Genomic DNA, 27,417 nt, shown 5'->3' with positions numbered 1-27,417 from the left:
TGCAGTTTCAAATGGTAACACTCACACTCCCTCATGTATGAAAATTAACTGGCAAAGGTTTTCATTTACTGTGTTCTTAAATTTTTATAGTCTTCAAGTTAGCTCTACAGACTACATGAATTTGGGTGCAAATTATTTTCCGTAAGTTTCTGCCTATTTGGCCCTTTCTAACTCCTCTCCAGTATTACTCTTGGTCTCTCCAGACCCTTGAAGGCATGGAAGCAACCGCATATAAAGAGGCTCTTGTCATTGTCAGAAAGCTGTGGAGAGAGCCAAAACCAAAAATTTATTGTTATAGATGTTGAACATATCTGGTGACATAATTTAGAACAGGCTCTGATGATCTAGATTTCTATCACTCCAGAAGAGAGTCAGCTGTGGTATGAATGTTCCTGTTCCCTCAAAATTATGTGTTGAACTTGATTCCCAATGCAATGGTGTGAAGGGGCGGGGTCTTGGGAGAGCACTCAGGGCAGAGCACTTAGGTGAGCTTGTAAGTGAAGCTGGAGGTGGCTTGCATGCCCCGCGCCATGTGACACAGCCTGAAGGCACTGTCTAAGAGGACTGGGATCTCACCAGACGCCAAATCTGGCAGCGTTCGGTCTTGGATTTCCCAGGCTCCAGAACTATGTGGAATGTTGGTTGTTTCTAAGCCACTTCGGTATTTTTTAATAGCAGTGCCAATGTTTTAAGACAGAGTCTGATGATAAAGAAAGGGTCACCAGGGCAAGGCGTAGTTGGGCACTGGAATCTTTTCTGCTGTGGTCATTTGCTCCTGAAGAGTTGGATTTGTAGAGTAACATGGATTGCTTAGGTGAGATTAACCTGATTGAGAAGCTGAGGAAGGCCTAGAGAGAGAGACAGAGAAGCACATGAACAAGAGGAGGAAGGACAGAAAGAAAGAAGGGCCAGGCAGTCAGTGGTGACACAAAATCCCCAAGGAGTAAGAGAAACCGACCATTCCAAAAGCAGCCCTTTTCAGTGACTTTATCCTGAGAACAGGAAAGGCTGCAGGAGGGGTAGAGATCAAGAGCAGCAGAGGAGGAGAGAGCCAGATTTCAAACACAGGGATCAGTTCAAGTTCTCGTCCTCACGGCGTACTCTGTGCATCTGCTCCGCTGCACCCTGTTCACGCCTGCCCGAGGGTACCCCCGATTCGGACTTGACTGTGGCTGGTGGCCCTCACATTCTCCCCTGCCCACGACCGAAGCTGAAAGACCCCGAGCAACAGGCCCAGGGTGTTCAGCTGCGAAGAGAGAGAGGCCAGAGGAGGTGCATGAGCTTGGTGAGGGAGTGTGGTCTCTTCCTGGACCCTCAACTCCCTGTTCCGCCTCCCCCGAAGGGCGTCTTTTGTTTCATCTATTTGAATTCCGTTAAGATTTCTGCTAACAGCGACTGAATCCATTTTAAACAAAGGCTTTAGGTGATTCTTCTGCATCTTTAGGTGTGAAGGCAGTGCTTTTCGAACAAGCCTGGGATGCTTTTCTGCTCCATCAAACACAGGAGGGAAGCCCGGGCCTCGAGACCTCGTGGGAGTGATTCTCATTGGCTTGTTCTGGTTCAGCTAGCACTGATCTGTCACTCATGGTATCCAAGGTCTTTGTCCAGCCCCGCAGTGGCCCTAAGGTGCCGGGTGGCAATGGGGTAGCTCTGGAAGGAGTGAGGCTCTGGCGCATCTTCAGAGGAGCTTAGACTACAACCGCGGCTGCCATTTCACCATGTCTCCACAACTGGCCCCGGGCGGATTTCTTTCATGTTCCCAGAAATATCCTCAGTTATTAAACACTTCTGAGAGGCCAGAGGGGCTCAGGGTGGGAATTATGTATCGCTTCTGTAACGGAGGGGCATTGAGAGGAACGGAGTCCGATTCTCTGGGCAGGGCCATCTCGAGTATTTAGAAGAGGGAGTTGTGGCAACTTAGTTTTGATAGCCAGCGGCTGCAGGAAGGTGGGTCCTGACGAGTCAGGTGGGGGAAAGGAGATGTAAAATCCCAAGTGGCAGCTGATCCCACATTCCTTATGGTACCAACGCCAGCTGGTTAAGGTGGCCCAGGTGGCTACCGTAACAACTGGGTCCCTCCCAGACCCCCTTCTTGAGTGGGCAGATGAGGTGGGGACAGGACAGAGGGCCTTGCCTCCTCTCTGGCGGCTGTCCCAGCCCAGGCTGCAGCTCTGGTAGCAGAAAGGGGGCGGGAGTTCACTGGAATCTTTCCTACTGTTCCCAGCCCAGCACCAACTGCTATAAAGAATGGAATAAAAACGCCAAAAGAAAAGAGTTGAGAGAAATTTACTCTTTCGTCCGACTTAATGGGAATTCAAAGAGTATACATTTTATCTCATTTTTCTTAATGGTCAATGTCCTGGGCTGCATATTATAAATATCTATCCTGGATCAAAGCAATCTTGGTGAAAGACATTCCTGCATGTTTGCTAAGCTGCTAAGGCACCATGAAGCATTCGTTTTAAGTGCTATCTTCTCTGTGAACAAAAGATGGTTGGCTGCTGAGTAATATCTAAGGGACTTAATTTTTCTTATTAACTGTAAGGATTAATTATAGGTGTCTTAATTATAAAAAGTTCCAAATTGTTCCGTTGCTAAGATTCTGGATGCTTGAGCTGTAAAGTTATTTATACTTCTGTAACTCATACTATTTTTTTTTTCCATCCCAGGATTGATTCTGCATTCAAATTGCCAATGATTATTTCTTTTACTATTTTTTATTAGGGTTTTCTAGTCATTGAAGAGAAGAAGGAATTAGAAGGTAGAAAACAAGTCAGAATTGGAAAGCAAACGTCCTGTTTGTTTTTAATGAATATTACATTGAAGGAGGCTTCAAGGTTTTGAGACCAGGGTTAAGCAGCTGGCTGTGCGGTGTCGCACAGCAATGTCAGGGTCAGCGTGCAAGGGTGGAGGAAGACTGCCAGGGCTTGGGGCATCTTGGAGCAAACGCTGATGAAAAGCCAAAGGGTTTGGATGCCTTGCAAAAGTCACCTGACCTCCGAGCATGTGACTGCCTATCCCTAGAACTCTTTTTTTTTTTTTTTTTGGTGCTGGGGATTGAACCCAGGGCCCTGTGCAAGCACTGTACCAACTGAGCTATATCCCCAGCCCTACCCCTAAAACTCTTTACACACCTCAGAGGACTGCTGTGAGGCTCAAGACCACCACTGCCAAGCCCTTTGCCATGAGAGACCTTGTCAGGGTGATCACAATCTCTGGTTTTCCAGGGGCTTGGAGCTCTCTGGAGAGCTGAATCTTCCTCCCTGGCCAAACTTTCTTGCTGTGCCTTTGAACCCCGTCCCCGCTCCTAGGTCCCCTGTGATGTTGCATTTTCTATGTTTGGAAACTGTTTCCTATTCTCAGACTGTGACCCACAATACTTCTGACAGGCCCAATCACACCCTAGCGTGTGCTATATCAAACTAGCAATTGTCCCCGTCAGAGAATCTGCTGGTGAAAAACTGCTTCCCCTGGTAAAGTGGCAGCTTTCCACCGGGGAAATCTCCCTCTGCCTCCACCAAAACAGACAGCAGTTGAGAAAGCAACAAAAGCACTTTGCTATTTCACCAGCTACAGGAAGGTCATTTTTCAACCTGTTTGCCCCACAGTGGAGGTTTTGATTGCATAGCCTAGTAATGTTGCCTTTTTTGAAATTCATTTTGTTCTTGGGGCTGTGCTATCTTCCCCCGTAGCAAGTTTCATTATATTTAGTGCAACAGAGCATGCAGATGATATGGTTAGAATTACAGGCAAAATAACCCATCCCTATTCCTAGGGTCAGCCTTTTACGTGTTTAATAGAAATGCGGTATGAAAAATATTTATAGCCGATCAGGACTGGAATAAATAGAAAAGCCTTAGTTTATGACTGTGGATTTGGGTGACTTTATGTATTTTTCTCTGGGGTTCTATTTAAAACGTCAATTTTATTTGACAAAACAGCAAGAAAACAGAATTTCTTTGGGGGATTATATCTCCTTTAGAGGTTCTGTTACAGCAGGGTTCATTTTGAACCAGTTTCACTAGTAAATAGAGCAATGATGCACATTTCCTCAGGATCCTGTGCTATCATTTTGGAGTTTGGACTGAATATTTTTATATCAATATTTAATATACACGTGATTGAGTTTAACTTTAGAGATAGGAAGTCTTTTCCTATTAATGCGAACACCTGCCAAAGAAAATATTCTGGTTATTCATAATTTAAATCTTCTATTTGAGCAAAGGAGCTCTAGATTCAGCCTCCATGGACAGGGGCTTCCATTCTGGGTTGTGCTGTTGTGACTTTTGTGACCTTGAATGTGCAGGCCACTCTCTAGTTGTACCTTGATTTCTATTCTCTGTCCTTTCTGCCTTGCCTCCTTGGCACGGTACATGGGGAAGCAGACTTCTGCAGGTCCAGGCTTTTTGCCTTCTGGGCAGAGGGACATGAGCAGAGGGTGGGAGCAAGCCCGGGGGTCCGGCCCACCCTGGGCACTATGGTTCTGACAGTGTTTCTTGTCCGGATCCAGTTCTCTCTGGGCTCTGGTTTCCTTGCTCCCTTGGGCCTTGGCTAAGAGGTGGAAAGTCTCTCTCTTGCTAGTCCTGCATTCTGGTTCATCTTGTGATTACACCTTAATGTCCCCCACACCTCTTCAGTCCCTATGTTAAACTGTCCTCAGTTAAGCTGAGGACAGGGTAAGAGGCATGCGTCTGTCAAGCTCGGCCAGCCATTAGACAAGTAGGAGGCACCCTTTTCAGGCTCGGTCTCCATCCACGCTGCTGACTGACTGACTGACTGACTGCAGAAGATGGACCGGTGGGAGCGTCCCAGTTCAGCATGACTCGGAAAACTTGTGGACTCATGGTCGTCAGGGGTTGGGGTTTAGGCCATGCAAGTGCAGGGTGACTTGTTGCACAGCAACACATAGCTCATCAAGGGATTCTTTGCAAATAAAACATACAAAAATATTTTTCAAGTGAGTTCTATCAAGGAAAGATGATCATGTGTCATTATTGTATTATCACAGATATGGCAGGTGGCAGGGGAGAGGACACTGAGAACGTGCTTTCTGGAGCCTCTGCAGCAGCTGGGGGACGTGGCTGGGTATGGTGCTTGCACAGAGAGAGTTAAGCAGGGGACTTTTTCTAACACATGGGTTTCCAAAGGCTTGCTGGCCATGAGTTACAACAGATGACACTGAGTGGTGCATATTAGTTAAAATTATAAATTAAAAATATGTGCATAACAACAACAAAATAGGGAATTAGATGGCCGGAGAGATATAAGTTCTGTGGACTGTAGCTATTTAAAAATTAATACATGTTTTGAAACTGACATGTAATAATTCTGTGTATTTGGGCACTGCAATGTTAGTGGATAGTCTTTAGAGAGAATACAGAATTTCAGCACAATGGGGTCTTGGCTTAGATGGCTTCTCAAGCTGGATCAAAGAGTGTATCTAGATGCTAGCTAAAGTCACAGAATCAGCACAGGGAACAGGGGGACTTGTCCTTAGGAAAATCAAACAATAGAATAATAAATGTTACTCTAGCCTAAGCCATGACTACCTAAGGAAAATGAGCTCAGCATTGTACAAGGAGTCTCCAGAAAACTAAGGATTCTTGACATAATGACTAGGCTGAAAAACTCAAGGCAGTACTTTTCAATTTGGGTGTTTGGTAAATTAGCAATGTCATGCTGGCTGAGACAATGAGCCATCCATTCATCCGGTCCGTTGCTAATTCCCTGAGAGAGGATCAAAGAGGGGGGCACTGTCGGGAGAGGGAGAGGGATGGTAGTTGGCTCCAAAACTTGGTTGTTAATATCCTCCAAGTTTTAGATCCAAGGAAAAAAGTGTGGGCTGAGGCTCGGCATACGTCAACGTGAGTGTCCACCACACTAAGCAGGGGCCTAGGCTGCTTGCGGCACTCACTTGAAGAATTATAACTTTCTTGAATAATACCCTTTTGTGTTAATATGAACCCAAAGTTCACAGGTATAATGTTGGAGCTTTAGCATCATTTCCTTCCCTGAAGAATGCATTAAGAACATCAAAGTTTTTCAACCGTGATCAAGAGTAACATGTAGACCTAGACCGGAGTTCATTTAGTGCTACGGAATTCAGTCAAGAGCTCCCATGAGGAGGGATTTGAAATAGCACCACATCTTTTCTGAGGGAGGTCTCAGTCTCCCCTGAGTTTCCATAGTATTCCAAATCTACACGTATCCTTGACCTGACCGTTCGCAGTCTAGAACTTCTCTCATTAATGAAGGCTTTTTGAAAGACAAGTCACATGGGTTTATCCAGTGTGGTGAGCATTTCACACCAGAGAGAATCCACTTGCAGAGATTTTTAGCTTCATTCTATTTGGAAAGACAGCCCCTCTTACGTCACTTATTTTTATCTATGTTTAGATTGTCTTTTGTAAACAAAAGAAAAAGAATTCTTTGGTCGTTGTTTCCTCTATTTTCTCTTCTCATCAATAAATGTATGAAATACTTACTTTAAGTAAATTCATAATAATGCTTCTACTGCATTTTTAAAATTCCTTCCAAGGGAGATGGCTTAGGCAAAAACTAATATAATTAGCATTTTTTGATGGATGCCTACTGTCAAGACACAGAGAAGAAAATGCTTATTGCAGTTAAGAATACACCTGAAGGTACACTGCACACAGCAGCAAAATGGGATTGAATGAAGTAAATTTATTTATCTTTTGTTTTGGATAACTAAAACACTCCTTTTCCTATATTCATAACTTATATTGTCATAAACATGTTTTTGGAAAACCTTATTTTTTTAAAACATTCTGGTCAGATATACAGCAAGTCTGGAGTGTCTGCTGAAGACTTAACAAAGCCCTTGCCATTGGAAGAGGATGTGGGTCAAAATAAAGATGTCCTCACTCTTCAGATAAGGATTATAAGGCTCTGATCATCTTCAAATGACTGAGAAAATGTTTCCCAATGCCTACTATGTGCTGGAATTCAAGTGCATGCTGGAGAAAAGGGCTTCCAGAGGAGGCCTTGACCGTGCGGTCCATAGCACAGAGCAAGCTCCTGGCAGGACTCAGGGGACGACTTTAAATTCAGACGTGTGTATGACATTGCGGGTACAGTAGGCTGTGCTCTTCTTTCTTTTGGCCCGAAGAAGGTGAGCTTTGGAATTCATGAGCGATGTTAAGTAGAAAAATAATAGGAAAGTTAAGACTCAACCTACAAATACATTTTGGGGGCATGCTGTGGATAAAGGGCATTTCTAAGAAACAAAAAATGTTTCATAGTTCTTTTTGGTTATATTCAGTCCTTTCCATAGGGATACACACACTGCAGCTGTATAGATTTTAGGATGTCCACCTTTGATAAGATTCACACTCCTGATGAGCTACTGAAAGGAAGGAAAACTTTAAAATTTTGATTTCAATAGTCTTTTAAGGGAACATGATCAGACAATCAACATACTGTCTCTATTTCAAAAGCCAGAAACTAAAAACTGTGAAATTTTGTGACTTTGGGAGAGATAAATGAACTGATTACGCATTATGTCCACATAAGCTATGGCAAAAATTGAATGGAAGAACTGCATAAACTTATGCCTGAACACCCCTCAGGAAATCTGTCAACTATGTTATTCTGGATAAATGGCAACTGAATTTAAAGATGTGCATTTCGGATTAAGACTTTCTATCTGCTGCTTTGGCGATTCTTTGAACATTTCTTCATTGTCTTTAGCATGCAGATTTAAATTCAGAATTAGCATATAGGCTGCACAGGAAAGTGCAGACATCAGTGCGCTCATGGGATATGTACAGGAGGAGGCCACGCGCCCTCATGATCTCACGCCTTAGCAAATGTCGCTGTCAGTCCCAAACTGGGAGATAAGTTTAACGAGTTGAAAGTTAACCCGATATCATAATAACAAGGTATTTTAATATGGATGCACTGGGCTGGGCATTTAGTGCTGTTGGTGGAGTGCTTGCCTTGCAAGCACTAAGGCCCTGGGTTCGATCCCAGCACCACACACACACAAATATGGATGCACTACAGAATTATGATACTGCTCAGTGAATTCGTTTCCATATTCTGAAATGACAGAAGGTTTTGATGTAGAAAAAAGAGCACATTTCTTATAATTTTAATACATTCATATAAGCTTTTGGTTGTGAGAAACATATATAGAGAATGGGATAAAGTAAAATATGTGCTGCTCAACAACTTCTCAGAGAGCAAACTTCAGTGTATATAACTAGTACCCATAAAGTACTACCACCGGGTGCTAGTGTAATTACCACCTAGTGAAAACACAGACTATGGAAAGCACCCAGGGATTTTTATGTCCATCTCCTGCCCAACCCTCCCTCTCTACTGTGATTTAAGCGGATGATTAGGACACTAGTTTCCTTGATTTTCTTTAGTGTTTCATTTAATTAGTCAGCTGTAAACATAGTTTTGTTCTGCTCAACCTGCAATTTCATTTCTTTGTGTTTGTCTTCTTCCTTCATTTTTTTTTTTTTTTGGTACCAGGGGCACTTAACCACTGAGCTACAACTCCAGCCCTTTTTAATTTTGAGACTGGGTCCTTTTAAGTTGCTTAGGGCCTTGTTAAGTTTCTTTGGCTGGCCTTGAACTCATAATCCTCCTGCCTCAGCCTTCCGAGTCACTGGGATTACAGGGGTGCACCACCACACCTGGCTTATATATTTGTTCACCCAAATATATAAGTACAGTGTAGGTGACTGTTTTTATCAAATTATCATTCTGTATTTTGATAATGCTGTCTTACTATGCAGTGCTACTGCTGGGATATATTTAGGTCATTTCCATATTGGGAAGCTTACCAAGTTAATGTATGTGTCTCTTGGTCGATATGCACAGAGGGTTTATTTATTTATTTTATCAAGCATATGTCTAGAAGTCAAATTGCTTTGTTATGTGACAAACTAGTGATTATACCAATTTCTACTCCTTACTATCTGGGAATTCCTACTGTTAAACATCTTCACCAAGACTTGATACTATCAATCTTTTCACTTTTAACCATTATCAGGTATGGACAATCTTACCTTACAGAAACTTGAATTTGTTATCTCTGAGGAATAGCAGAATTGAAGGACCTTACTGTTTTTGTTGGTCATTTAGATACCCTCTGTTATTCATTTGCTTAGAAATGTACAGTAGGAAGATTTTTCAGATTGTTTCCCTCTGCTTAGTAATACGCATTTAAGTTTTCTCCGTGTATTTTCATAGTATGGTACCTCGTTGTCTTAATGCTGAATAATATTTCATTGGATGTACTTCAGTTTCTTTATTGATTTACCCACTGAAGGACATCTTTGTTGCTTCTAAGTCCTGGCAATTTTGAACAAAGTTGCTATAAACATCTGGGTGTGGATTTTTGTGTAGGCCTACATTTTTGACTCCTTTGGGTAGATTCCAAGGAGCACAATTACTGGACTGTATAGTTAGAGTTGGTTTTGTTTCATAAGAAACTGCCAAACTGGCCAGGCGTGGTGGCACACACCTGTAATCCTGGCAGCTTGGTAGGCTGAGGTGGGAGGATCGTGAGCTCAAAGCCAGCCTTGGCAACTGCAAGGCGCTAAGTAGCTCAATGTGAGCCAATCTCTAAATAAAAAACAAAATAGGGTTGGGGATGTGGATCAGTGGTTGAGTGCCCCTGAATTCAATCCCCAGTACCCGCCACCCACTGCAAGAAAAAGAAACTGCCAAACTGCCTGTTTCATTTGCAAAAAGGCTGTACCATTTGGAATTCCCACCAGCTGGATTGTTTTCTCATTGTTCAGTTTTAAGAGTTCTCTTTATAAACCAGGTAACAGTCCCTTATCAGGCAGAGTATGTCTTTTGCAAATATTTTCTATCTGTGGCTTTTATTTCCATTCTCTTGATATTGATTTTCAGAAAACAGAATTTCTTAATTTTAATAAAGTTCAACATCTCAGCAGTTTCATGGATTGTGCCTTTTGTGTTGTATCTAAAAAGTCATCACCTTAGTCAAGGTCATCTGTTTTTTCTAGATTATTTCCTAGGAGGCTTATAACTTGGCATTTTATATCTATGATTCATATTCTTTGAAAAAACTTTTTTACATGTGACTGTTTAGTTGTTATAGCACCATTTATTGGAAAGAGTATTTTTTCCTCTTGTGTGTTACTTTTGCTCCTTTCGTAAAGAACAGTGGACTATAGACTATATTTCTGTGGGTCTGTCTCTCTGTTTTGATCTATTGATCTATTTGTTTATTCTTTTGCCAATGCCACACTATTTTGATTACTTTGCTTTATAACACGTCTTGAAGTTGGGTAGGGTCAGTCTTGACTATTTTTTACTTCAATTTTGTGTTGGCTATTCCATACCTTTCGCCTTTCCCTGGAAGCTTTAGAATCGGTTTGCCAAAATCCACAAAGCACCTTGCTGGGATTTTGTTTGGGATTGCACTGAATTGCTCTATCAAGGTGGGAAGAACTGGCATCTTGACAGCATGGACCCTTCCTGTCATGAACATGAACTATCTCCGTTCATGTAGTTTTTGGTTTCTTTCATCAGAGTTTCATAGTTTTCCTCACATAGCTCTTGTGTATATTTTTGTTAGTTTTACACCTAAATGTTTCATTTTGGGGGTGCTAATATAAATGGTATTAACTTTAAATCCCACTTGTGTATTGATGGTTCATGGGAAAGTGGTTGGACTTTGTGTGTTAATTTGTTATCATAATGTATTGTTACTTCAAGAAGAATTTTTGTTGATTCTTTCAGATTTTCCTACACAGTGTTATGTCATTGACATTCAAGAATTAAATCTGAGGCAGTCATGTTGAACCTTCAGAACAGCAGAAAACTCCATATCTGAAATCAGTACTGTGGAAGTGAATTAATTAGACATTATAAATGATGTCCAATATAAGAATATGCTTCTGAAATTGAGTACTTCTTCTTTTGTACCAACAATGATACTTAAATTCTCAAAAATGTAATGGCATGTTATTGCTGTGAAGTGCTCGCTTTGAGTTTATCTTTGATGTCGTCTTTGAAAATGTGCTGATACAGTCTCCATTATTAACATCCATTTCATGTGTTAGAGACCAAGAGAGAATATATCTATCAATTGGTTTTGATATTGGGGCAATAAAAAATTAGTAACAATAAGAAAGTAAAAAAAAAAAAAAAAAGAATCTTAATTTTAGAGATGAACCCCACAAAATAACTTAGTAGTATGTGCAGCAAAAGGAAAGAAAAGATGTTGTTAAGAACCTAAGCAGAAAGATGAATGCATTTTGGTGTTTAAGAAGGTTTGATAAATAAAGAATGTCACTTTTTTATTAAACAAAACAAAACAAAGAACAAAGACAGTTTTCTTTCTTTCTTTCCAATTTGTATGAGCTGTTTCCTTTCTGTGTGTTGCATTCCTGTGCTGAAGCCCTTACTCTATTTGAAGACAGGGTCTTTGAAGAGGTTAATTAAGGTTAGAGGAGGCCATAAAGTCAGGACCTTAATCCAAAAAGGTCTTCTTATAGAAGAAGAGACCCCAGGGATCAATGAACTGTGACAGCTTGATAAAATACAGCAAGAAGGGAGCCATCTGCAAGCCACGGAGGGAGGCTGGGAAGCCAGCCCCACTGCGACGTCGATTGGAACTCTCAGTCTCCAGAACTGTACAAAAATACATTTCTGTTGGCCAAGCACCCAGTCTGTGATATTTATTTTGACATTCTTAGCAAACCAATTTAAGTACTCTGTGCTGGGCACAGTCTAATAGAAAATGTAGCATCTATCTGATTTGCCCAGTAATTTTAAACTGGGTTATTAACTTTACTATATGTACTATAAACTGGTCTTTTTGATTGGCACAATGACTGAGACAATGAATCAATGGTCCAAGAACTTTTATTAGAGAATTTCATTGGTTCTCATTTTAAACTCCTGATAAAACTCTTGATGAGAGAATTCAACAAGAGTATGTATAATAACAGGAGTATATATAATCATCCTTAACTATTTCATGTTATAATAAGGCTTCAAGTGAAAGTGTCAAGATAAAAGTAAGCTTTAAAGGTCTATAGTATTATAGTAATTTTTTTTTTGAATTGAGATTGGTTTTACTTATTTATTCTTTGTATAACTATGTAAACATTCTATACAAAATATTTTATTACTTGAAAAGCTTGTGATTTCCTCATTAACTTGCCTATGCACTATTGTCAAAAATCAATTGACCCAATACACACCCTGCCCTACACACATATTCCGTGAAGGTCAGTAGCACAGTTCAGTTAAAACATTCCAGGCCCTAGGAAACTATCAATTCACTTTCTATAGATTTGCCTACTCTGAACATTTCGCACAGTGTTCCTGAGCCATGTGTGGAGACTGAAGTAAAGGGACAGAGGTCATTGTAGTTAAGAACTCTCTTCCTAAATATGTGATAAGTAAGGGAAAGATTAAGAAGGATTTCAGTCAAGAATATAATTGAAAGAATATTGCTTCGATATGACCTGGAGGGTTTTTAGGATCATAAGAGTAAATATGTAAAAAAAAAATGTGAAAATCTACATTTATAATGAGAACAAATGCCTTTTTACATACTTTTAAAAAAGAAAAAATGTGTTGTGAGATCATTTCAAAGCAATTACACTGTTTTAAGAAATTAAACAAGGTGGATCCATGTCTGTCAAGTTCTTTTGTTCCTGCTCTGGAAGGATCTGTGATGATTCTTATAGTGGCATTAGTCAGTGAAAAACTGCTCAAGAAACAACACAAAATCCTGCAGAATTCCCTCAGTATTAACTGTGGGCTCTTTCCTGCAGGCAACACTCTCTGCTTCTCCTTTTGCACAGACAGGGTCAAGATTCAGAAAGAGTGCCTCGGCATAGGTGCAGAAATCAACTGAATACAGAAGCATTTAACAGATTTCGAGACCCTTGCCCAAACTTTCTCCCATTTTTGGCTCTAACCCTGTTTTTGTTGCATTCTTTTGAGACAATTGTTAGTTTGCTGGAATACTGAACAATGAATCAGAAGCCACTTATTTGGCACCTGGAAAGAGTGGAGAACACAGCTCAATAAGGTCCAGAGAGCAGCTAAAACATTTCATTCTGGCTGTGGGTCGCCCACCTCTCAGCGCCCTCAGCCGAAGAGCACATGTACGCTCCAAGTGAGCCGCACGGCAATAAGTTAATACCCTATTTAAGCACCATGCAGATAAGGGTTTTGCCTTCCTAAAGACAATGAGGAAGGAAACAGCAAACCTCTGTACAGGACTCTCATAAAGCTATGAACACGGGTGGACTGGGCTGCTTTTGATCCTTCCCGTTTTTGCAATAAATAATGAAACAAATTTATTTATTTGTAAACATCTGAGACCTGTAGATGATATCAAAGAGAGATCTCCATAGCGTGTCCTCCTGCAATGCATACCCCCTCTCCCCAACTTTAGGAAACTGTCCATCTCTCTTGGTTGAAAGGGTAGTGGTCAGGAAGCAATTCTTTGGGACTCGCACCTGGCCTTGAGTTTCTTGTGATAGCCTGCATTCCTTACTGACTTTTCAAGTAGTTCTGTGTAGCTAACAGCCTTATAAGCCCACAGCTGTTTAGACTTGAATGTCGATCTCTCCTGGGGAAAATGAGTTTCTTCCCCAGCTTATTGCAGTGTGGGACAATCCAACCCTGAACTTGGAGAGGACTGGAACTGCCTGTAAGCGGGAGGGATGACTCTTTTGTGACAGTACTGGCTACCAGCACCTCTTTGTGGGTCTAGCAACAACAACAACAACAACAACAACAACAACAAAAACAATTGGATTATCTTATTACTTTTTCTACCTTGCTCTTTTGAGACTTTCCCTCTGTAATGAACATTAATTTGTATTCATCTATTCACCTTTCCCAGATTATTTGTACAATAAGGTAACTGTCCAGGCTGGAGAGGTAGCTTTGTAGCTTAGTGGTGGAGCAGCACTAGCCTAGCATGCACAGGTCCTTGGTTTTATCCATAGCTTAACACACACACACACACACACACACACACACACACAAATGCAGGAATGCACACACACACAACTTTCCTTTTTTATCTTTTTTTGAGTAGGGTTCTTGTTTTGTCTTTTTTTTTGGAATTGGGATTCGAACCCAGGGCTTTGTGAGTGCGAGGTAGCTACTGAGCTACATCCCAGCCCTAGAACTTTCTTTTTACTCTGCATCTCCCAAGTATTTACCTAGAAATTTAAAAATTGTGTTAACCCTTGTGTAACAAATCTACACATTTGGGAGAGACAAAGTTTAGCATTTATGAATTAGCATTCGTGATTCATTCTTTGTATGCCTGGCAATGTGTCCACTGGTTCCAGGTGTTATCGCATCGAATGTCCACATAAATCGTCAACATGCCATCTCAACCTCACAGAGGACAGCCACGCCATGAGCCACGCCTCCGAGGCTGCTGAGGTGCTCTTCCCTCGTCACCAGATCTCTGGTGGAGTCGCCACCAGAACCCTTATCCTCAGGATTCAGGAGCAGATGCGATGAGAGCCACACCAACCGTGAATTCCAAAGGACCAGGGCCCGACTGTGAGCTCCCTCTCCCGTGGTGTCTGGGAGGGACTAGAGCCCTTAAGGGCAGAAGCGTCACCTGTCCGCTGACTGCCCGGATGGGGGACCCCGCTGCCTGGTTATACCATCACAGGCCAAATACTTTAATTTTTCTTTTTTTTAGTCTCAGTGTTTGCTTATCTCTAAATTGGAGTCGATGCACTCTGTTTTGAGTGTGACAAATGTTACAGAAGATGTGCTTTTAGAGTGAGGAGCACAGTGTTTTCACATCTGAGGCGCCTGGTGGAGATGCTGCATTGTCATTGCCTCTACTGCTCTGCACAGCTAGAGGTGTCTATGTGTATGTGTCGAAACACAGAAATGTGTCAAAATCGAGCTACGGAAGGAATGACAATGGAGGCAGCAACACACATTTGAATCTCAGCCTAAGAGAGAAGCACAAAACCCAAGAAAAGGAACATGAAGGACAAATTGTCAGTGTGGCCGGAGGGGGAAGGTGGGAACAGATGAGCAATGCCAGGGGCGGGGTGTGTATGTGTGTGTGTATGTGTGTGTGTGTGTGTGTGTGTGTGTGTATTTGTATGTGTTCGCATGTGTGCGCACACGCACACACAATAGAAGCTGGGGAGGCTTTCCCGCCTGAGCAGGGCGTTAGGAAATGTTCACAGAGCACAGGTCAGCATGTGCCTGTGACACCCAGGCAAGAGGACCTGGGCAGGGAAGCACTGGAAGCCAGTATTACGAAGGTACAAACCACCAGGAACTCACTGGTGTGACCCGTGGAATGTGTGTCAGTTGTCAGATGCATTGTGCTGCTGGGTCAGAAGCGCACACGCGTGCACTCAGCTGGGAACGCTCCATCCTGTTCTTGGAAAGTTGCTCGTGATGTGGATTCTGAGTGGAGCCGAGACCCTGGGCCCGTACGCCAGCCACACCCTGCACTGCCTGGATCCGTCAGAATAGTTCTCCGAAGATTGATGGGTTTCTCACAGACATGGCTTGATTTTCAATAGGGGACACGTCACACTTACGCTTCCATCTTATTCACGATAAGAGGAAATGAATCAGGAGCCAACTTGCTGAGTTTGTACCAGGATAACAAATAAAAGGTGTTCTACATAGTCTTTTAGTGAAAGTTGCTAGATGTCATTCAATTGAACTTCACAGAAAAGTTATTTACATTAAATTTGAAATAAAATGAAAGTTTATTATATTTTAATGAAAGTTATTATTTATATTTTAAAATCCTGCATTGGCCAAAATATTTTCAGGTAGTGCAAAAAAAGTCAAGCAGTAGAATAACCATAGAAATCATTACAAACATCTACATAAATATTTTAAACTATATTCTTATTTATAGACTATAATGCTTTTAAGGATATTTACATACAAGCACACATATATATATAAATATTTATGCATTTATATTGTTAATGCCTATCTCTTTCTCTGGATCATCGGTATCAGTAAGTAGATGCATTTACAGAGCTATTCTTTGAATATAAAAAAACGGGATGAATGCATACATGTTAAGCATTAAATTTCATGGTCGTCTTACATCAAAATTTTCCTCTTTTTAAATTTTAAATATGTAAAATCTAGAGACTGTACTTAAGTTTTTACAAATAATTAATTTCCAATATGCGCACATAATGAAAACTGGGATGAATTTTTAGTAGCAATTAAAACTATTTTTACTGTTTAAAAATAAAGCTGTTTTTTTGTCATATGAATTAGCTCCTAATTATTGGACTTTTCTTCAAGCTCAGGTGGTGTGCTAACACTGTGGAGCAGACATTATTATTGTGCTCCTCTTAGCCTCTTCTAAGAAGGCGTAGCGAAAGCACAGAGACCCCAAGTGACTCGCCCCAGCTTGCAGAGCCCTGGTCAGGCTTCCTCTAGGGTCTCTTGCTGACCACCATGGGGTTCTGCTTCCACCGCCTGTGTGCTTTCACTGAGCATGCCTGGGGAGTGGACAGTACGCCGATGTTCAAGGAAAGCACATTGATTAGCCTTTTATGAAATACCAAGGTCGACTTTCAGATGTGTTAGTTGACCCACGGGTAGGGTAGCTTACATTATTTTTCTTCTGTTTGAAAGCACTTTTCCAAAGAAGAGAGTCTGATGAACTGGGTTTTATGTGTGTGTCCTATGGTTGTATGATTTGGATTAACTGTTGAAATCTGTTCTTTTCAATTAAGAAAGCCCATGGCGTGTCCTTGTCGTTGCTCGGTTCCATCCGCCAAAACAAAAGAAACAAAGCTATTTTTAACATGGAAGTTGTAGTCTGTTACATTGGACCCTCATTTTCTGTATGCAGTTACAGCTCTAGATGCTTAGATATAAGGAACACTAACATTCATGCATTCTCTGAAGTGACTTGGAGTATGCAGAACAGCTTTTTAGAAAAAAGAACATGATCTAAGTGAACTTTCTACTCTTACATTGTGTTATGGAACTACTGACCAGACAAATTGTATGTTGACTCAACATTTTCATCTCATTGTGTATTAAAGAAGAAATCTGGTTTATGTGGTATGTGTGGTGTGTGTGTGTGTGTGTGTTTAAAGAATAAATTTCCCTTAGTGTTCTGAAACTGAACAGTAAGCAAATGATTAATTAGGCTCACGGGTCACTTTTATTATTGATCAAATTAGCATAGTACAGTAACAGAGCCACATCAATGTTTAGCAGCTCAATTCACAATAGCTAGATTGTGGAACCAACCTAGATGCCCTTCAACAGATGAATGGATAAAGAAACTGTGGTATACTGTGGTATATATACACAATGGAATATTATTCAGCCATAAAAAAAATAATATTATGGTATTTGCAAATAAATGGATGAAATTGGAGAATATCGTGCTAAGTGAAATAAGCCAATCCTCAAAAACCAAAGGCTGAATGTTTTCCCTGATAAATGGATGGCGCTATATAATGGGGGTGGAGGGGTGTGGAGTGAGAGAAGAATGGAGGAACTTTAGATTATGTAGAAGGAACTGAGAGGGAGGGGTATGAAAATGGTGAAATGAGACAGACATCATTACCCTATGTACATGTATGATTACACGACTGGTATGAATCTACATAGTGCACAACCATAGAAATGAAATGATATACCCCATGTGTGTACAATGAATCAAAATGCAGTCTGTGAAAAATTAAAAAATTAAAAAATAATTAAATCAAAAAGAAAAAAAAAAAAAACATGATCTAAATGAACTTTTTATTCTACATTGTGTTATGGAACAACTGACCAGACAAATTGTATGTTGGCCCTCAACATTTCCACCTCATTGTGTATTAATGAAGAAATCTGGTTTGTGTGTGTGTGTGTGTGTGTGTGTCTGTGTGTCTGTGTCTGTGTGTCTGTGTGTTTAAAGAATAAATTTCTTAGTGTTCTGAAACGGAACAACAGTGAGACAATTAATTAGGCTTACGGGTCCACTTTTATTATCAATCATAAAAACTTGTTCTGATTGAGCTTGCATTGATTCGCTACCATCAGTGTTTATCAAATCCATTCATCAAGATTTCTCAAGTACGTGAGTGGCATTCTCCAGCAGGGAATGGGTCTTTGTCAGTAATAATGAAGGAGCTTGCCTTATGACTGTTATTGATTATATTGAGTGGTAGGAATAGAACTTTGAAGAATTAATTTACTCACAGTTATTCTTATCAGATATTATTGCTGCTTGCACTCATAAACCACCCAGCTAACCCTTTCCCTACAGAAGAAGGCCAGCTTCATGGGAAAACATAAATGGAGTAGGGACAACCCACTTAATTTAGTTGACTTGGGCACAAAGTTGGCTCCATTCTCTCTGTCTTTCCTTTCCTCTTGGGGCTCCTTTCCTCTTGTCTTCCTCTGAGCTGCCTGTGTCTTTGACACTCTTCTAATGCAAATGGGGTGGTAGAGTAAAACAGTGTCCTTGCTTCTTCAGAAATGCCTCTGATTAGCACATTATAAAAGGATAGAATTTATTTTAAAATAATTATTCCTCAAAATGTTCCCAGTTGTTGAAAAGTGAGGCTTTTTTCATTTTTTATTTTATTAAGTGCATGAAACTGACTTGCTTTGAATCCTTTCCATTTCTACTAATAAGAAACATAGTGTGTCAACTAGCAAATAATAATAATAATAAAACACTTATTTGACTTCAGGGAAGGAGTTTTACGTGAGACTCTGATGTTCCTGCTCCTATCCACCAGTGTTTGGGGTGTTCACAGGATTGACCGCTGTGGTCAGCAGCCACTTGGCAAGTCCTGCTGACGGATTCTGTAAAGGGGGGATGCAGTCTTGCCATTTGCTGGTATTTCAATAGCACTGGTGCTGTTTGCCCTTAAATTGTACACAGCATTTCTGCTGACTAGGAGATAGGAATTGCAGGAAAATGGGAGCATCCTAAATGTTTTTTTTTTAAATAATTCTTATTATGTGAGGCTGCTCAGCTCCAAATATGTTTTCAAATTATGTATAGTATTAGAAGATTAAAATTAATAGTGAAAATTCCCCTTTTTATTTACTTAATTTTTTTTTAAATATCAGAAAAAATTTTTTTTTTTTATTCCTGTCTTCTCAGCTGCTCTTTACCTTTGGGCATTTTATAACCTCTGCAAAGCTTTTAAGAACATAAAAAGAAAACAAAATTTCTTTCACACCATTTCTGTCTGAGTGTGTGTGTGTGTGTGTGTGTGGTGTGTGTGTTGTGAATGTGTCTAGCAACTCCACTAATGTCAAAATTAAATTATTTCAGGGCCTTGGAAGCTTTATTGTCTCTGATGACTTCAGCCTGAACTCAATCAGTCCAGCAGGCTAAATCCACAGCAGGCTTCTGGGCTTCTGGTGCAGTTTTTCTTCAGTGGCTCATATCACAAAGAAAGTCAAGACTTTCCTTGACAATGTGGCAGGAACACAGCTGAATGTGTTTTGGCAAAAGAATTTGAAGAACCTCAGCAGTTTCTAAGAGTAAGAGTGATCTCTATGAAATGGAAACAAATTCTAGCAGTGCATTCTATGTAAATATCTAGCTTTAAATAATTTTCCCAGTGATTCGAGTGTTAGTAATCTCTCTGCAATGGTTCCAGTTTGAAATTTGTTACGTTGACTTACTTCCCCCATGCACCCCTGAACAAAGCTCTCTGTTAAAGCAAGACAGGCTTGGGGTTGAAAATGGACAGCTGAAGGTTGCCATGCTTCTTCCTATCACGGACAATTTCTGATCCTCACAGGGATGCAGGAGTGGGAAGCTGTAGTGAGGCATCTGCATGCAACAGTGGATGGGGTCCTCTCACCCTACTGGAGTCAGTCTCTGGGGGCGTTTCCTGAGAGGGCTTCCAGTGAGGTGATTACCCAGGAAGTTGACTGTGATGTCTGATCCACAGTTGTCTTAAGATACGGGAAACTTGATATTTCAAGAAGTTAAAAGATGTGAGATAATTCGATCCCACAAAATTGTGCAGTACTCGAGAGAAGGAAATTCCCCGTTCTTTTCTTGGTTTTCTCTTTGGCACTGTGCAGGTCACTGAGTATGGAATAACTGCATTATAATCTTGTGCATAGTGAATACGTAGTCAACCTGTCCTTAAAAAGGCTTTAATTGAGTCTGTCAAGCGTAATCGTTTCATTATCTTTCTCAATGAAGAAAATCAAAATACACTCTTTCAATATCCTTACCGATTTAGTAGTTTCTTTGTCTAGTGCTGTAAGAGATACATAGTTTTATTCATAGTACTGGAAAATTTTTCTAGATATCAGATTCTTTAAGCATGAATAAAAATATGACCTACTTAGATTATGGAAAATATCAAAATGTTTATTCATATGGATCCAAGAAGGAAGGTTATTCAGAAGGGCAAAACAAGGTTCTACAAAATATGTGCTGTCAAAAGACCGTACTGAGTTCTTTTTCTTGCAGTGTGTCGTGGTTTGGATATGAAGTGTCCCCTGAAGATTCTCATGCATTACTGCAGGAATGTTCAGAGGTAAATGCTTAGATTAGGAGGGTTGTGACCTAATCAGTGGATGAATCCATTTGCTGGATTAATAAATTGAGTGGATTCACTGGGTGGTGACTGTAAGCAGGTGTGGTGTGGTGGGGAGAAGTAGGTCATGGGTGTGAGGGAATGTGTGCCTCTGGGGATTTTGTTTTGTCTCTGGTTTGCTCCTCTTCCCTCCGCTTCACAGCTACCGTGAGCTTTCCTCCCCCAGACCATTCTGCCATGAAACTCTGCCTCTCCTCAGGCCCAGAGCAATGGAGTCAGCTGCTATGGACTGAACTCGAAACCGTGAGCCTCAAATAAACTTTTCCTTTTCTTAAGTGTTTTCGTCAGGCATTTTGCTCACAGTGATGAAAAGTTAATGCACAGTGAGAAATTAGTATCGAGACATTATTCTCACTGAGGTTTTCTTTTTTTTTTTAATCTATAAATCCATTAACACCCCTCAATGATCTCTCTTTAAAAGGATAAAACTAAATGCGAAAGTTGACTGCACAACTATGTTTGTGGCATCGTTACCTTTATAGATCTTTGTGATTTAATTTTATAAAATCATTTAAATCACATTAAATTATGTAAGCACTTGCTACCTGATCCATATCAATCCCACATGGTCTGGTTTTAGAACTGGAAAGTCAATTAGTAGTATCTTCTTGGTTTGCACCAGACAAAAAATGAATGAAATGCAACATTTTCAAATCTTGATAAACTTTTTCGTAATATTTCAACTCCTGAGCTACACTATTGTCTAATTGACAGAACAGGTGTGCATCTTTAAATAACAAATGAGTTAGAGGGAATTCAAATACTCTCTCATACTTGGAACTTCTTTTTTAAAGAGTTTTGTGCACATACAGGAGGTATCTTAAAAGAAAATGTTGTGTTTTAAAGATCCAGGTCCTAGAATTATGATCCTGGAATTTTGGCAGTTATCAAGTTGAGGTAACCTGCCTTCAGAAAAGGACTAGTTGAGTGGACTAGAAGTGAAGAAATTTTTACCAGCATTAGCTTTCACAAGACTTTATAAGTGAAATTGTTTTTGAAATTAAACTGAATACTCCATTTACCTGTGTGCACTAAGGATGGAATCTCTGTTGCTAGAAATGTATGGTTTTAAGGTGGAGCTTCAGTGGGCCTGTTTTGGAATATCTGTTGCATTTTCTTTTATCTCTGAGTTTTAGCCTCATATCCAGGGTGCATCCACTGCCCGAGTTCCTAGGGAGTGAACCCTCTGTCCCTGAGCCCTCAGCAGCAATTGCTTGATCCACTTCCCTGACTTGCCTCTCAGTGGTTCTGGTTATGATAAACACACAACAGTAAAAGCTAATGTGAGTTAAATTTTGTTTTGCAATTTTTTTGGCACAAGATGGTTAGACATATTTGAAAATGTATGAAAGATGAAATATTGCCACAGTTTAGAATAATAATTTGTGGACTTTACAATTACTGCAAGTCCTATAATTATTCAAAATCATTCCCATGTCAACATCACAAGAACAAACACTTTCATGGGGTAGTGTGTGTGCTTGCTTCAATTCTTAGCACTTTATATAGACCAAGCTTTATATGGAAACCTCAAAATGACCAACTGGATAGAACTATTATGTCCCCACGTTACAGACAAAGGAGAACAAGGCACAGAGTTTAAGTGACTTGCCCAGGGTTCCGCAGCCAGGGAGTGGTTGAACTGGGAAGTCAGCTGAGACCCATGTGGGGTACTCTCCACCATGGCGGACAACCATGGTTGCATGAAAGCACTCTTTGTTTCCTTCATGAAAGTGTAATTTAAACCTTTCTCTTATGAAAATTCATCTGCTTAGAACAATGATAAGAACTTCAGCTGTTACTAACAGCAAATGATATCACAATCTTTAATTTTGGTTGAAAAAGACCATCAGTAGGTTGTACATGTAGGCTGATAAAGAATGCACAAGTCTCTTGAATAATTGGAAATTGGTAGTTTTAGTCTTCCACTTGATTGGGACCACTAGGAATATGCCATATTAATTAGATAATTGCTACCAGGGTTGGTTTAAATTTAACCCAAATCTTTCTAGAAGGGTAAGTCTTACCAGCTCAATCAATTCCACAGTTATATAGCAACAATCCCAATAATGCTCAAACTACTTATGCATTCCCACAGAGGGTCAAATGGCCTGTATAAGCAGGATTTGCTCTTGTCCCCCTCAGGAGTTATGAAGGCTTTTTAAACCATATCCCAGACAGAGAGATAAAATATATATGTAAAATTGGGGAAATCAGAAACACACCAAAAATGCATTAATAACAACATAAGAACATTTGTTAAACTACTTGCTTCTTAGAAAGCAGAATTTTCTTTCATAATTCAAATTATTCAGTAGAATTTTAGCAATAAAAAATAATGCAATACTAGATAAAAATTTCATCACATCTTAAATGGAAATAGGCCTGTTGATGTATCAAAGAGAATGAGAAAGTTTCCCAAAGCATCCCCTGCCCTCTCAGAGATGAAATCTGGTGTATCTCTATTCCTTCTGCAGGAAGGAAGAAATTCATTCCATTGTCTGCTCTTTGAACAAAGCAGTAAAGTTTATAACTTTTATTTACAGTGGTATAAACTTTTTTTCTTCCGATTCTTTACTTAATTATTTATTTTAGACCCTGAATCTGCAGTACAGCTCCAGAACAGGATGCTAGGCCAATTATTCTGTTGGTAAATAGTATATGCTCCTCTGCAAGCACTTTATTATTGGCTCTGAAACATAGATTAAAAAAAAAAAAAACTTAAGTGTCAGAGCATCTATGATAAAGAAAGAGATGGAAAGTGAAATCCTCTCCGGTAGTACCCTCCATTTTCCTAGTTACTTTGGGCCCATATTGGAATCTCGCACAGTGTATATGGAGCTACGTGGACAGAGTTGCCCTCACTTCACTGTCTAGACACTGCCCCTCCGTTGGGTATTAAGGCAATAGGTAGAGACACAGAGTGCAGGGCTCACAAGTAGTGGCCACACATAACTAACCTCTGTGTACAATGAGCAGCATACCAAAGAGATGAAAGACAGGTGAGGTCCCTGGGCAAGTTCCTGGGCCAGAGCAGGGTGGATACAGGCACTCCAGAAATGGACCCACATGAACACCATGGAACACCAGACCACAGGGACATTCCGTTCCCAAGCTATAGGATACCAAGGAAGGAGCCTTACCCGGGCCTTCTGCTCCATTTCTAGCATTAATCTTTCGTGTTGCTCCGCTATGGCCCCAGGTGTCGCAGAATGGACCTTCTGATAGATCATTTCTCCTTCCCTTGTTTGAAAAGTGAATAGTCCTTCTCCTGTGTCACACATTCTGTGAGAACAGAGATAGGGAAAAGAGATGGGTCTTCACGTGTTCAAGCGGTAACAGTCCTCCACGTAAGACGCCCTTCCCTCACGCTACCTTCCTCCTCGCTCTCAGCAGTTAGTGAAAGCAAGTCATCCTTGGCCAGCCCCGACAGAAGCATTTTAAACTGCACTGGGGAAGGGAACTGAAAGTCCATCAGGATGGACTTCTAAAGACAAAGCGTTCACCCAGCATAAGCAACAGATAAAAGTGACTCAGGTCATTGCAGTGCATTCAGTATGGAAGAGAGAGTAAAAGACAGCAGTTATTTTCTTAAATGTCCTCATGTGCTTGATATAACAGCACCAGCACCTATGAGTTTGTAGCTCCTAAAATGTGAAGGACTTGAGAAAAATCTGCAATTTTGCGTTCGCTGGAACCAAGCAGAAAGTGACTACACAGCTTTTATACCTTTTTCATTTCATGTATTTTTTTAATTTATGGATTTGCATACATAGGCTGAGTCTTAAAATTGACAGACTGATTCTTAAGTCAATCTTGTATAACTCAGGGCGCGACATGACGTAAGGAGACTCTGTTCAGAATATTAGTCTTTGGTTTGAACATTGTCTGCCAATTGCCAGGCAGTGTGCACCTGGTGAGTTGGTAAACTGGCCTGTGCCTGCTTTGCACACCTCTAAAATAGGAGTTCTAGGATCCTATCTATCTTGATGAAGTGAAAAAAAGTCGGTAGACAAAATATTTACAGTGTTCCTTAGCACATATAAGTACTCAACAAATGTTAACTATTGCTATTTTCATTATAAACTTTGGAATTAATCATAAGGAAAGTTTGGAAATAGTGAATTTCTACCATAGAGAAATGATTGGGTTAATTCTATTTTTAGGTCTATTATTGTGATACAGATTATTTTACTATTATGATGTAGTGTTTTGGAAAGACTATTAAGCAACTATTGCTGTCCTTACCTCTGGACATAGAACCACATTAAAATTCTTACTGTGTAAAATTTGAGAGGAAAAATCAGAATATAAGTCACTTTTTAATTATCAATCAAAATGTAACTATAATTGACTTTTAAAAACCATACTATTTACAATTCACAGACAAGTAGGAATTCAGGTAAGTTTTATTAACAATCTAATTCTAAAATGAAAAAGGATTTTAATTACTATTTTAGGCCAGCTTTTAAACATAATGGAAAGCCTTCGGAAAGACCTACCCCAATTAACATGAGTTGATATTGATTAATATCAATGTGATATTAATCCTCAGACATTGGATATGGACCGGGCCACTGTATTGTTGGTTTTCAGATGACACCATCAAACGATTTGCAGGTTCCAACATCAAAATACTCATGAGGCCAAACTATTTCTTCAAGCACCGAAGGAGTTTCGATTCTACTCTATGTTTCTCCAAGGAATTTTCAGCAGAAAAGAACTGCCTCGGGAGTCTCCAGACATTGCAGAGGCTGCCACGGTGATCCCTTAGGGCCCCTGGAGCCAGCACTTAGCTTTTGTGAAAGTGATCTTAATAAAATTCACTCAGCGTGAAATGGAAATCCTGGGGGGAAAAATGAAGAGTTTTTGCAAAGTGAAACAAATGAACTTTCTCTGTTGATTCAGGGGAGTAAGGAAATCCAAGAGCGGCAGCAAAGTCACTGGTAGGTCCGAGTGCCTCTTGTTTGAGGTGGAGTGTTGTTCCTGGTCCTCTGAAAACACTGCCTATTAACCTCCAGAAATGAGATAAGGAAGGCACCAATTGTTATTTCACACTCAGTCACTGAGATGTAAGATTCTAATGCTTGTCCACTTCCTGGGACTTAGCTCTGCCCTGGGGGGAAGTCTGAATGCTTACAGAAGGTTTTATTTATTTATTTTTCCAGTCTCTGAAATGACTCCTGTAAATTCATCCTTTGATCAAGAAACAAGGCCTTTAAAAAATATTGGCATAAAAAGCAAAGAAACAGAAGGTGTTCTTCAATGTCTCTGAAACGTTGGTGCCTAAGCCAAGCTGAAGGTCAGAATTCTTCATGGTCCTGTCCGGCCCTGTTGAAATGAACACCTTAGGCTTCTTTGTTGTTTGTTAAATGTGTTGTGGCGGGGTGGGGGCTGGCAGGGAACCGATATGGAGGCTTTTATTATCTGTGTAAACAGCTTGGTGGTGGCGAGCCAGTACTGGAGGAAATGGCAGGCAAAAAGATGGAGTAATTTAGATGGCTTTTGACCTGCTTCTTGAAATAGGGCCCAAGGCCAGCGGTGCAGGGAATCTGAATCTGCATGTTGACCATGTCCCCAGGCAGTTCTATGCACATTGTGAAACGTGGGACTCAAATGAGCACAAATTAGAAGCCTCATTGGTGCAGGTTTTTTAAAGATGTGATACGTGAAGCTGAAAGTTAGAAGGGAAGAAAGAACAGAAAAAGGGCAGACGCCAACCAGAAAGGTTCCTTCACTTAACTTGGAGAGAGTCAGAGAGAGGTGCTGGTTATATTTGAGTACAGTCACTCCTTGCCCCCAGCACAACATGCAATGATTGCATTTATTTTGAGAAAAAGTGAAAATATGGATAGCATCTGTTATTCTGACTCCAAACTAGAATTCAATTGATATTTAAAGACAACTGCAAATATTATCTTTGACTTAGTAAGGTATTTGTACAAAATTAATGCATTTTCTTATCTAAAATGAAATGTTGAAGAATAAAATCTTGAAGGTCCCTTCTAATTCTGAGTCACGATCCTAAGAAGTGAGTACTATTGACACACCTGTTTCCATGGTGTTTTTTCTTGCTTGTTTTCTGTTTTTGTTTGTTTCGACACTGTTTGTTATATGGAAAATTATAACAGCGTAAGTTTCAAGAGACTAGGGCACGAATTTGAAACATCTTGCCATGGCCTGTCACGTAAATCAAGTACATATTTTTTTAAGTAGGTACTATTAAGCCAACACTGTCTTGAGCCTGAGGTAAGAGGAGGGGAAAACAGACATAACCCACTGTTTCTGGAGACTTTTCAAGAAGAGGGAAGAAAAGCCTTGTCCACAGAAGCACATGGTTTACTGTGGTAGGAGGACTGGCCCTGAGCAGAGGGGTCACCTACAGACTCCTCGTCTGTAGAATGGGGCACCAAGCCTTAGTCACAAGATTTTTTTTATTTTTTATTTTTATTAGATAATGTATGTGGTAGTAGCAGGAAAGGACTAATTCAGCATGACCAGATTACGCAAGCCATGTGATTTCATGGAAATTCCTCTTTGTAGGGCGGGGGCCCTTGGCTTGGCTTCTGATTACAGCCTCTGGGCCTTTTGAATACTCTGCCTGTTCCTTAACCAGTTCAGCCAGAGGTTGAGGCCACACTCTGCTGATGGAGGCTGGAGTGTGAGCAGCTGAGGGGGGTCCTGAGGGTGCCTGTTGCCCACATGGCTGACCCCAGGCGAATCCCAGGCGCCAAGGTTTGGGGAGCTCCTCTGGTTGACAGCACTCCTCACGTGCTGTCAGCCTCTCTGCTGGGAGTGTCCGTGTGGTTCTGTGCAGCACCACTGGGAG

The 27,417-nt window shown here is 40.5% G+C and overlaps 1 protein-coding gene across 1 annotated transcript in view; it reads right to left on the bottom strand.

The window, feature by feature from the left end:
- Positions 1-27,417, bottom strand: part of DOK6 (docking protein 6) — a 495,770-nt gene that overhangs the window by 118,431 nt on the left and 349,922 nt on the right. The gene's annotated exons all lie outside the window — the stretch shown is intronic.

The sequence above is a fragment of the Sciurus vulgaris genome (assembly GCF_902686455.1).
Source record: "Sciurus vulgaris genome assembly, chromosome: 13".
NCBI lineage: Eukaryota > Metazoa > Chordata > Mammalia > Rodentia > Sciuridae > Sciurus > Sciurus vulgaris.
Note: the sequence above shows the minus strand (reverse complement) of the source record. Positions and strands in the feature narration are given on the sequence as shown.